Source organism: Condylura cristata, unplaced genomic scaffold (genome assembly GCF_000260355.1).
Source record: "Condylura cristata isolate star-nosed mole 26May11 unplaced genomic scaffold, ConCri1.0 scaffold00010, whole genome shotgun sequence".
NCBI classification, from domain to species: domain Eukaryota; kingdom Metazoa; phylum Chordata; class Mammalia; order Eulipotyphla; family Talpidae; genus Condylura; species Condylura cristata.
Window position 1 is genome coordinate 43,516,265 of NW_004567111.1, and position 5,409 is coordinate 43,521,673.

General features: G+C 45.8%; 1 pseudogene; it reads right to left on the bottom strand.

Moving 5' to 3' along the window:
* Positions 1–5,409, bottom strand: part of LOC101625849 — a 7,558-nt pseudogene that overhangs the window by 645 nt on the left and 1,504 nt on the right.

Here is a 5,409-nt window from a genome sequence, read left to right on the forward strand (position 1 = left end):
CAGGTCTCTCACCCACATCTGCCTTAACCAGTCCAGTGTCAGGAAACAAGCACGGTTTCTTCATCACATGCTTGCTGCTCCATGTGGCTTCCTAAGGTCTTCTGGCTCTCCATCCTGCTTCATTCTCTCCTTCTCTTCTCCCTTTCTTCTCTGCTCAGCTCCACCCTCCTTCTGGGTGGGGCAGGGAACCTGGAACTTCCCTATTTCCTAGGGACCACCCTGTTACAATTCCACTGCCTCAGAATATCAGACAATGTTTGAAATCCTGCCTTCCTGCCTTCCAGATCTGGTTTTGAATCCTGAGTTTCTCCTTCCTATTAAATCAGTCTCTAGCAATACAAACAGGACCCAGTCCCCCGCTCTGTCACCAACTTACTGATGGGTCAGAGTTTATTATTACTTTATCCCCTAAGCCCTAATTTCCTTAGTTATTAAAAAGGGAGGGGGCCGCAATTGGCTCCCTTACCACTTTCCCCATTTCTGAATGTTTGCATCTCCTCCACAGTCAATCTAACTTGCTCAGACCCCCTTTCTCACCCACCTTTTTAAAACCTTTAAACAGTGGAGTATCTCCATTTTAATGAAGTGTTCATTTTTTAATCCTTGATTCTTGGACCATAACATTTAAAGCTTAATCCTCTGGGTCCCGGCCTGCCTACTCACTCTTTTAAACTGAGAGCTCTGCACTAACATTGTTTTGCTGAGAGCAGTCTTCCCTCCATTAAATAATCCCTTGAGGAAATAATACCATTATATAAAGTCAGCCGTGTTCAAAACAAACCTCATCTCATAAATCATGCCAAGCAGGGTTCCAGATACTTCCAGGAGCAACTTCCCATTGGTGCAGCCTTGATGGGCGAAAATAGGGCAAAACAGAAAGACACCTGACTTTTTCCTGACCTGGCTCCTCTTCCTGCTGTCTTCTCCTCCCTTCTATCTCTTCCTCTAGAATCCTGCTCTCCCTTCTGCCCTGAGGTCCATCAAAGCAGTAACTAGGGAAGTCCAACCACTGCCTCAGGACTCTGAAGAAATACATTTGGAAAATGCCGGATTAATGAGAGTTAAATGGCTTTGTTATCTCAGTACTTCTCTAAGGAATTCTTTAAATTCCCAAGTGCTTTAGGCCGAATGTTGGTCTCTCTCTCCCTCCCCACACACCTGTATGTCTAAGTCCTAGTTCTAATGTAGTGGCATTAGGAGGTGGGGACCTTCAGAACATGATTAGATTTAGATGAGGGCGTGGTGGAATTCCTGTGATGGAATTGATGCCCTTCTAGGAGAGGAGGACATACCAGAATTTCTTTTCTCCATGCGAGAAAACGGTTAAAAGTGGCTGAAGTCAGAAGACCAAAAGAAAGCCCTTACCAAAAAACAGCTCAGCCAGTATCTGACTTTAGGCTTTTAGCCTCCAGAACTGGGAGAAATGTCTGTTGTTGAAGCTACACAGTCAGTGGTGTTTCATTATAGCAGTCTTAGTTAAGATACTCTTTGTATCTCATCAGATGTTGCCATTTTCTAGTAAGCCGAGATTCTTCATATACAGGGCTCCCCCAAACGGAGCAGGGATTTTAATAGACTCAGAACCTAAATGGATCTTCCTTCTTCTTTCTCAAATCTTATGTCGGGGACTGCTAAGCCTGGAGACAATGTGAGTGACCCTCTGTGAGTACTGGATTCTGCTCAGGCTTCCTAACTGACATTAGAGGAATGGACTGTCTTCTTGTAACAGGGTGGTCCCCAGGAAAAGGGGAATTTCCAGGTTCCCTGACCCACCCAGAAGGAGGGTGGAGCTGAGCAGAGAAAAAGGAGAGAAACTGAAGAGAAGAGAAGGAAGCTGGATGCAGAACAAGGAGACCTGAGGAAGCCACATGGAGCAGCAAGCATGTGATGAAGAAACCGTGCTTGTTTCTTGACCTCGGATTGGTTAAGGCATATGTGGGTGAGAGACCTGTAGGGAGGTGACTATGGCAGTGTTTGTATTGATTTTGATTTTGCTCTTTTTCCAGATTTGTCTGGCCATTTCTGACCCTTTTCTATGGGTACCAGCCAGAGGTGTTTCGGGCTTGTGGCGGGCTTTCAGGCCTTGCTTTGGGCCAATCCCTTTTGGGTTGACTTTTGCCCATGAGGGGATGGGTCACTTAAGGTGTCTGATTTAGAAGTTATATTCTTTGTGTTCCGTATTGTATATTTACTGTATTAAAGTCTCTTTTCATTAAAGTTTTATATGTTTTGTCTTGACGTGGCGGATGGCAGAACCGATTTGGAGCAGGCAGGTTTGGGGGTTCAGTGGTGCCTCTCTCCCTGTCCTGTAACATTCTCTCTTCCTGCCTGGGACAATCCCAAGTAGCACTGCTTAGCTAAGCATCAGAGCACAATTTATTTGTCTTTTTAAAGATACTTTAGTAGAAGGTTAAAGGCCTATCAAGGAGGGACCTTGTTCAGGGGAGGCCAGCCACAGCTCTAGAAGCTTATCAGATCCTACTGAGAGTTAGAATAAGGACAGGATCAGTCTTCCAGACCCCAGAGGCCACTTTGCTGCACTGAATCCCTGATTCCCAAGGCTATCCATTACCCTCAACCCTCATTGCAGTCCTGCCCTTCCTGATCAGGTCAAAGCCAGACTCAACCCTCCCTTGTCCTCAATTTCAAGAGCCTCAAAAGTGTATGTTAAAACCCAGGTGCTAGTTTGAAATAACGTGGCTGGTGCAACACATCACAGCCCCTTAGGTCCCATCCTGAAAGGCTCTTCCAGCCCCCTTCTCTTCTACCTTCTGTCTCAGTGACCCTCGTGAAGAATGATGTCACCTGTATGCATCTTTATATCATCAGTTATTAATAAAGTCTCCAAAAACTAATAACAGATTTCATTTTCCTAGATAGCAATAAAGCAAATACATTTTATCTGGGATTCTGGTGAAACAAAAGAAAAACATAGAAAGATTGTCGGCATTATCTTTTCATCCACTGTCAACATCGTAGTGGACAGAGTAACAGCCAAATCAGCAAGGTCTAATCTCTGGATTTTGTAAATGTGACCTTACTGGGAAGTGAGTCTTTGCAGATATGATGAAGTTTAGGATCACAAGATGAGGATTACTGTACATTTTTCAGACCAAGCCCATCACAAGTATCCTTAAAAATGGTTACCACGAGCCCTCCCTAGTAGTGCAGCCGGTTAAAGCACAGAACTAAGAAGCTAAAACCACTTCAGCATGAGTTCAAGCCCTACCCCGGAGGTGATCCAGACAGCACGGCAGACCTCTCCTGACCCGCCCGCTGCTCCCCTCAGCAATGTTCTTTGTCAGTTGGCCAGTTCTGCCCCCCCACTCTGTCTCTGGTGAATCTTCTCACTGCCTCACACCTTTGGCCTGTACCTCAGTTCTGTATGCATAAATACTTAAATCTTTAATAATAATAAAAAAAAAGTTACCACACTCCAACTTCTTATCGCAAAAGAAAGCAGGCATTTATTAGCATAAATAGGAAATTGTTTGCCACACTAGGAATATGAGCCAGGTGAGTTTCTGTTCAGAGTTGCTTGTGACGGCCTGAAAGCCCCCAACAGAAGGCCTGTTCCCCCTCACCAGTGGCGGCCCCAGATTCACATATGCCTGTTCTCCACCACCATGAGGCAAGTGAAAACAAGGGTCTCCTCCATATGGGGTTCTATTTGCAGCCCTATTATTCCAAAGAGGCTTTGGTGTCACCAGATTTTAGTTTCTCTGAGGAATGAAATTTGAATGCAATCCATTATTAGCTAAAACTCTAGATAGTATTCAGAGGAAAGAAAGACAGTAATTGGCCACATTTGACTTCTTCAGGAAATTTCAAGTGGGGAACCCGCAGTGGAATGGGGCGAGAATTAGGGGACACCAGTAGGACAGAAGGGAGCACCAAGGAAGCCACACAGGCGCTTTGGTCCCTTGCTCCCCCACCTTTCCTTTGGCTTCTGTGACCCCACCCCTGGCCACTTTTCCTTCCAGCACTCTCTGTCTCGCCCTTATGTTTCTTCTGACATCCTCCCTTCTCTGTTCCTTAAAAATCACCTTCTGAGGGCTTCCATTTTGGACTCTACTAGTCATTCAACAAATACTTCGTGGGCATCTGCTAAACAAAGTATTAAGCTAGGGACTTGAGTCATATAAAACATGAGTCAAACAGCCTCTGTTCTTCCACATGAGTAGTAGGTGAGTGAGTGGGAAAGGATCATTAGGAGCTCACAGAGTACATACAACTCCTCCCCATCCCCACCTCTACCCTCCCCCAATTCCTGCCACCAAGCTCAGAGCACTTGCTTATCTTACCCCCAGAGCAAGGGCCATCGACTCTACCCTAATTGACATTTTTCGTGTCAGCTCAAATCTCCATCACAGGCTTCCTGCATGGATGCCTCAGACTATGAGCCAAGGTGAACCCAGCTTTGCCTCACTTCCTTTCAGTTCTGGTCTTCCCTGGTTCCACATCGATGTCAGGAACCTGGGCATCACCCAGATGGGTTTCTATCAGTCATTCTGGGGGCCCTGGGGGCTGGGAGGAGCTGAAGAGACACATGAGAACACTGAGGTCTCAGGGATTGGTGAGCTGTCTGGGGTAAATGGTGAAGGTCAGGGAGTCTTGCTTAGAGGACACTTACACATTTTTAAAGTTATTTGTGATGATTCCCAGTGACAAGACAGGAATGAGCACTTCCTGCTTCCCTCCTTGTGAGGGGTTCCTCCGCATCTGAGCTCACCCTAAGTTTGTGCCACTTCAGGGATTACTGTGACACTTGGACGTCTAAACCTGCAGCCCAAGCATCAAGAATCATTTCCAAGCCAGTTTCCTGCATGGCAAGTTGGGATAGTGTGTATTCTCTGGGACAGCAGGAGAACTAGGGGAAAGGATTACATGTCAGTAGACATCTGCCCTGGTGTGCAGGTTTCCATTCGAGGACACCCCTGTTCTGAGGCATGTCCTCCCTCCTCTCCACCCCCGGCTTGAATAGAAGTGGCTGTGTTCTTACAATACATCCTTCTGGGACATCCTTCACAAGTTTTCCCAATGCCTTGCTAGAGGGAGGGTGCATCTGCAAGGTGGGACCTCCTATCCTGCCCAGGTAACTAGTTTGCAAAGGGAGAGGAGACATTAGCGAGGACAGAGGTGAGGACAGAACACCACACCACATCCACGACTGGCTAATTAATCTTTTCTTGTGTTTGTTTTCTAAGATAAGGAATATGTCACTCAAACTCATTACAGAAATGGAACATCTATCTATAACAAAGCTTGATGTTTTAAACGTAGGTCAGTAATTGTATGTGTACATGCTCCTACAGATTGATCAGACCACAACTTTTCAATATTTAAGAAAGCTGTAAAAGCAGCACTTTTGTGACAATAACTTTGGAGTTCCTTTCCTCTTCCCTCACC